The sequence below is a fragment of the Theobroma umbraticum genome, unplaced genomic scaffold (genome assembly GCF_002168275.2).
Source record: "Theobroma umbraticum cultivar Fairchild unplaced genomic scaffold, ASM216827v3 scaffold_20.0, whole genome shotgun sequence".
NCBI lineage: Eukaryota > Viridiplantae > Streptophyta > Magnoliopsida > Malvales > Malvaceae > Theobroma > Theobroma umbraticum.
Window position 1 is genome coordinate 2,618,262 of NW_018397266.1, and position 7,664 is coordinate 2,625,925.

General features: G+C 34.1%; 1 pseudogene; it reads left to right on the top strand.

Moving 5' to 3' along the window:
- Positions 1–5,535: 5,535 nt before the first annotated feature.
- On the top strand, positions 5,536–6,513 carry LOC110422944 (21 kDa protein pseudogene; annotated as a pseudogene).
- The last annotated feature ends 1,151 nt before the right edge of the window (positions 6,514–7,664 follow it).

Consider the following 7,664-nt stretch of genomic DNA (forward strand, 5'->3'; position numbering starts at 1 on the left):
AAAGCAATAATTAGGTTCAATTTGTGTTATAAAGTTGGCCAACTTAAAAAATAATTAAAATAAAACAAGTTGATATCAATTTTTTAACTAGTTTAAGTAGTTTTTCTTTATCAAACTTATTCACAAAGAGCTTATCAAGCCTACGACCTTATTTATTTAACAAACACCTTCATTTAATTATTTCAAAGGAAAAATATAAATGAGTTTAAACATTGTGAGTTATTCCACTACAGCACTTATTCATGTATCAAGACTCAAGTACCTTAAAATTTGATTGTTGCAAAGAGTGATTTAAAAGAAAACTTAGGAATCTGATGAAGCGTTGCTACCTTAATATACCCGAGTTTGAGTATCAATATTAGTGAGTTTGATTCAATTATTCTTAGTTCATTCTGATTATGGAATATGTAATTATGTTATGTTATATGTATTGAAAATTATGTGATCTATTTATATTATATTAGTATAATTTTATTTGTTCATTAATTTCTTTAGAAAAAATTAAAAAAAAAACTTAGGAAAGGTTGTTAAGTGTAAAACGTTGGAATTCATCCTTGAATTAATTAAATAATTTGCTACAATTATTTATCATTTGGATAATTTATATATGAACCAAAAAAAAAAAGTGGGGCATCTGCACAAACTAAAGGCTACCTGCCAGTCCACCACCATATTCTCAAAAACACATGATCTATTAAAACGAAATGAAGAGGGAAATTCGAATCCACCGCTTATATGTACTACAACATAACAATGTCATCACCTACCTTTTCTTGCTGCAGATACCCAAACCTTAGCATAGATCAATCATCAATCCTTCTTCGGGAAAATTCTAATTCGAACAAACAGAGCAATTAATATCTACACCCTCCCTTAGGCCCAAAAGCTGAATTGGATCTCTGCAGCTGCTCTGCTCAAATGTTCCTTCACTCAACCCCATCAAAGTATCTTTCTCATGGGCTAACCGTTTCTTTGAGCTAATAAATTTAGATATCCAGCCAGCCACCAGTTTTGGTGACATGAGTGAGAAAACAGAATTCAGCCTTTTAATTACAAGCCGACCACATCCAACGACAACAATTGCGACGTACGTTTGCATTGGCTTTTTTTAAGACAGAATTCAGCCTTGTGCAAAAATTGATTAAAATCGATTTAATCGAATTAATCAATAATATTTTGTTAATTCGGTTAAAATGATTAAATTATGGAGGTCGATTAAATAGATTTAGTTTGATTATGACAGTTTTATTCTTCTCGATTTATCAACTTTAAAATGATTGAAAACTATGCAATTCATAAGAATGTGTAAGATAGATTGGTTATACAAAAAGTTGGATAAGTATTTAAGTGAAGATGAAAGAAATGTGGCAATTGTCATGGCATTTACAGGACCATCAGCAAGTTTTTATTGGCCATTTATTATTGGTGTATTTTCAAAATAAAATGTTATCTTTTTAAATGAAAAGTTATTACAATTCAAAGATTATGTCTTATGGAATGATGGGTTATTATTTTATAAAGTGATTATTAAAACAATACTTTCATCTAAAAATTATATTTTGTAAAATATAAAAGTATTGTTAAGATAAAGAGGTGTTTTGATGAAAAGATTGTATCATTGAAAAAAATACTTGCAAGTTTATATAAATGACTTATTGCCAATCATTTTGGCACATAGAAAACAAATAAGATAAGAGTAAAAGAAATTAAGAGCTAAGAAAATTGTTATGTTCTAAAACTTAAGTTAAACACCTAAGTTTCCATAAATTACTAAAATAGTTTAAATTCCTTATAATATACTTGCTCCAGAAAGTAGATTTTAAAATTAATAATTTAAAAACTTTAAATGTATCTAACGATTTGGTCTTATAAAATGTAAAAATAAAGTTAAATATTAACTTCATTAAATCTTGGATGCTGTTGGCATAATTTCTCCTTTACCTACTTGAGTGATGAGAATAAAATAAGTGTTAAAAGATAATATTTATTAAAAAGTTTATTTTAAAATCAATTTTATCAATTTTTTAAATTTTATATAAACGTTCGAGACTTTTCGTTAATTAATCATAAATAAAAATTAACATGACATCTTTTGTTGTTGTACGTCGAAATTCATCAATTATTACCAAGAAGAGAATACTACGTAGGATCACTGATGGCCCTAGTTAATTGTGCCACTAGACACGTATTTCCACGACAAATTACCATTGCATCTGTTTATCGTTTTTCCACGCTGCACCTTTAAACACATGGTGATGCATGCAATTTTCAATTGGTAGGGTTTACAGCTAACTTCCTTCCATGTGTCGAGAATACAATCTGTCGATGACCAATGCATGGTTGACATGGCAGTTAAGCTTAACATTTATTCACGTTATGACTATCGGCAGTTAATTTGCATGGTCTTAGCAAATCCTACCTAGGCCAATCAAGGTGGTTCTTAGCAAGCCTACATATATAGTTTGGATGGACTATGGATATAGGCTACCATGTGAACATATCACAAAACTTCAATCGCATCCGTCTTTCATTAATGTTTGAGTGGACTTTCAATCATTCGTAGTGGCGTGCAAGTATTATTAAGCCAAACAATGTAAAAGTTACCCAAGGGCCAAGGGGCCTTTCCCCTCATTCACGGAGTCAAATTCGCCTGGTTCTTTTTATAGACAACGATAGAGTGGGGCAGGCAGTTCTTACAGAGAGACCCAATGGGACAGCTTTTTTTAATAACATCATGAAAGCCAATCCTTTCTAATTCCAAAAAACAAACCGAAGCTTTAGGGTCTATGATTATGAAATTGTCCTCTCTTTTGAAACTAAATTTCAGCCATTACACCATGAAATATGGCCTTGGGCTTCCTACATCTTGTTCTGATTAGCGGGTTTCCTACCTGTTTAGATTCATTACAAGCTTTAAATCAAGATTATGTTCCCCCCTTGCTGCCCACTACTCATTAACTTAGAAAAAGTTTTAATCTTAGCTCTATAGAGTCAATTACGCCGATCAGTCCGTGTAGTTGTGACGTAGTGCTTTCGGCTTTTTGTCAAATGACTTTGAAAATTTTCTGCTTTACCTGATCAACAACTAACTGTTTTTCATTCAAAAAGAAAAGCTGTATTCAATTTTCTCACTAAGACTGCCTGACTATATAGATAATCTTTCATTTTTGTTTAACTAATTTTTTTTCTTTCATTGATTTATTCTTCTTTGAATTAGCAAACCTTAGCTGTGTTGAGCGTCCTGCCCGGGTTAATTCGTCTTCAAAATTGCAATTCATGTTTCGAGACCCACCCCAATATATGTGCGAACTCTCAACCAAAGAATGTATAATGTATGCACATGTGCTTGCATTCCATCTTACGACCGTGCAGACAATTAACTTTGGCCTTTCTGTTCTGTTCGGAGTTAGCTTAAGGAAAATGGTGGAATACTTCACATGTCTACTCTAGCTTAGTCTAGATCAAACAAAATGTATTTGACAATTCACGTATCTTTACTTTAAATGAACCCAAAAAGCACACGCGTAGAATAAAAATGGTGGCACCCAACCCAATTAGCAGAGGCCACTGTGCAAGGTGCTGAAAAAAGATCGTGAAAACAAGAGAATCACGCTGGACAAAATGGCTGAGAGGGCCTACAGTCTGTTAAGGCTACCGCAAAAGTTGCACGCTTCACAATAGTGCGGATGTGGGCAAAGTGTGTCAAAGTATTTTATTCTTTAACCTCCTAAAACCGACTACAACCAAGTGTGGTCTGCCGAGAGCGGCTAGTGCCCCAGTTTTCCCACTGCGGAAAATGTACGGGGAAGGTCACAAATCTCCTAATTTTCAATTTTACAAAATGTGGATACTAGGAACACTTAGATCAAGCCAGGACAAAATTTACGCTTAATTTCAATCGGTTCGGTTTTTCCATTTTTTTATAATTAAATCACTTTAATGTTTTAATATTGATATATGTGATGCTATTGAGCTAAAAATGTTATACCCCCATGCTCGTACTCATTTCATATTCGGGATAAATATTGTAAGATAAGTGAAGAATCAGAACAACATGTATTATTCTTTAACCGACTTTGATTAAACATGCACAATTTGCCTTAACAATGATTGTATGTATTATGGTATTTAAATAAATTAGGTAGCAAGGCACAATTATATTCGTAGTGGTCCATCCATAAAGCCCTAGTTGCCCGCCTTGAATTCATTTGCGTCACTCATGTCATGGGTGAACATTGTGGAGGATGGTGAATCATTGCTCGGCTGCTTCCCATTTAAGCCGTTGATATAGGCTTAGGCCAATCTGGACCGATGGTTGACTGCTTGGTGGGTGCGCCGCCTACAACCAGCCGCAACTATCAGAAGGCCAAATTGCCAATAATGCTTTTCATATTGCTGCAATATATAATTTCACACTTTGCATGCGCGACTTGTCGTAAGTTGATAGATTGCACTTATATTTCTTTTTGGCAAAACTGCCTCTTTTCTTGAGTAAAATTACAAAGCACGTGAATAGTTCCGTACGTTTGTTCCTTGAATTGGTAAAGACAGCTAACATTGTCCTGTTGCTGCTTAGAATTTGTGGCCTAGAATAGAAGCTCTGCATCCCCGCATTGATTAATTTTACTATAGTTCAGTTTTTATGGGCTCAACTTGTATACAATTTTGAAAGAATTGAGATTCAAACAATTTCTTTCAATTAAGAATACGTATAGTTATTATTAAATTAAACACAAAAATATTCGTAAATTTCAATTAAAGAAGAGGTAAGGATGGCCCATGCATGTCATTCATATTAACCTTCTAATTAACTCTAATCCATCTTTATGAAAAATTGTCCATTAATTGGTAAAAACTGGGTGCTGAAATATTGTCTTCTTCTGATAGATATTCACTTTGTTCAAACAATAGAAATCATCATCAGTAAATGCATACATATTGCATGTTAAATTATTATAATTTTTTTATTATCAAAATATTAAAATTTAAATTTAATTTTTTGAATAAAAGTACATACATTTATCATCCAATCATATATCGAAATACAAATTATTACTATAACTTTTTTTTTTTGCATCCAAAATGGGATATTTTGAAGTCCGATTTACATGCCTCTCGACAAATTTGTTTTTAAAAAAATAAAAATTATTGGCTTCCAAATTTGATAAGTATATAATCCATTACATAAAAATAATATTTTATAACATGTATAGAACTGGCTACTAAATTCTTGTACTGATATCTTATGCCACCTTTTTATTATTATTTTTTGCCTTTTGTTAGGATTCCCGGCCTGATTTCATGCATAATTTCGTGGCAGTCCGGCAAACGCCATAATTTGCTAACCACATATATAGAATGGTGGCATTCTCGTAAATTCACAAAATTTAAATAGGACGGTGGCAGTCTGGCATGCATGATTTGCTAACTAAAAAAATAGAACTGTGGCATTCTCGTAAATCCACAAAATTTGCATGGTTACAAAAGTAATTCAACTGCCAGTCACGAGGCTACAAAAATCATTTCCACAAGCCCTCAGGCCCAGCACAACAAGCCAGCCACCCTCCGGACGCCTACACCAGTCCCCAAAAAACTGCTCCTCTGTTTTGAAAACGTTAAAACCTTAGCCATGAAGCCCCTCCCTTCCCTCCTCTTCCTAACCTTCCTCTCTTTCTATCTCCGCCCAATCGCAACCGTCAGTTTCCCCGACAACGACGCCAGCACCACCGCAACCAACGCCACCGATTTCATCCGTACGAGCTGCTCCACAACATTATACCCCGACCTCTGTTACACTTCCCTTTCTGGCTACGCCAACGCCATCCAACAAGACCCAGCTCGTCTAGCTCGTACCGCCATTGGTGTCAGCCTCTCTAAAGCCCGTCACATGGCAGCTTATGTTTCCAACCTCTCCCGCCAGGCTGACTACGGAGCCGACCCACGAGCCAGCGCCGCCTTACACGACTGCTTCTCCAACATGGGTGATGCCCTGGATGAAATCCGTGGCTCGTTGAAGCAAATGCGGCAGCTCGTGGCTCCAGGGTCGGAGTCTTTCAGGTTCCAAATGGGGAATGTCCAGACCTGGATGAGCGCTGCTTTGACGGACGAAGACACATGTACAGACGGGTTCGAGGATGTGGCGGAGGGACCAATGAAAACCGACGTCTGCGAGAGGGCGGGGAAAGTGAAGAAGTTTACGAGCAATGCTTTGGCGTTGGTTAATAGTTATGCGGAAAAGGGTACAAATTAATTAGTAAATGAAAAAATTGTAGTATAATTTCTGATTAGCTGATGTTATTGTTCAATGCTTTTTTTATTTTGGACCTTTTTGTACAGTGTTTTTGAGAGGAGAGTCTGTTTTTGTTTTCTTTGTTTTTATTTTTTCGTGTTTTTGGTGTGAGATAGTTTGGAATTTTTTTGATTTTCTTTTCGTGACTGAGAGAAGAAAAAGCTGTATCTTTCTGGATTGTAACTGGAACCGGGTTTACTGAGTTAAACTCTGAGTTTACTTCATCTTTCTTCCTGCGTCGACGGCCGGCGGGGGAGTCTGCGACTCCGCTGTTATCTGTCTCTCAAGACATTTTTTTACGAACTTTTTAATAAAATAATCTAGTCGTCCTTTGTTTTTTCATATAATTGTTTATACTCTCTAAAAAGTTAATCATAATTAACTAGAAATGAATTACAATTAGCTAAAAATGTTACGTTAATTCTAATATAATGATTCTATGTACTCTTTTCTCAAAGATTTACAATTTTAGTATTTAATTATTTGAAATTATTACTAGTTGATTTTGTAGCCAAATGCTATTTTTAGCAAAGCACAAAACAAGTGAAAAAGACGAATAAAATAGTTGAAGCTGCTCCACATCTCTCAAGTCCCATCATTCATATATGGGTAAATATGCATTCGGAGGCTCAAAATTAAACTCCTCAGGAATTACCCGACAAGAAATTTGATTCCCAGTCTCGATGGGGACAGGGACAAAATTAAACTCCTCTTTGGATATGAGGAATTCTTGCCCAACACGCGCGCGCCTGTGTATATTATATATAATCAATATATTTTTAGTTTTAAGGTAAAAAATTAAAAATATATGAAAAAAAAATTTGGAAGATATAACAAATATTTTTAATCAAAAAGATGAAATTTTCACCATTAATAAAAAAGCAATCAATTAAATTTTCATGTATTGATTTTGCTTAGAAAATTTCATTTTTTTTTATGGGATATCAAGAGGTAATGGAAAATTTCATGATCTTTACTCAATTGAAATCCACTAATTAATTAAAATGAAATAAAATTAAACCAAGTTTCCTAATAGACTAGATACAATAATAATTGCTATATTTTGTGATGTAATGGCAATCATGATTATTAATTGGTGCCCTCAAATCATGCTAGATTTGAAGGACCCACGTCAGTACGTACTTTATTATACTGAAATCACTTTCTGCTAAAGTCTAATTTGTATGAGCAAGATTTTGTTCGATTTTCAGGTGATTCTCTTAATGGTCGTTCCATCAAATAATTCCCATTACGTTCAATTATGGTGTTCCTCCTTTATAACCTTAAAATTGAAATTGATAGAGATATATAGGAATGTTTGTGTCTACTTTTGCTTTTGATTAGCGGTTATTATCTAGCTATTATCATGATTTTA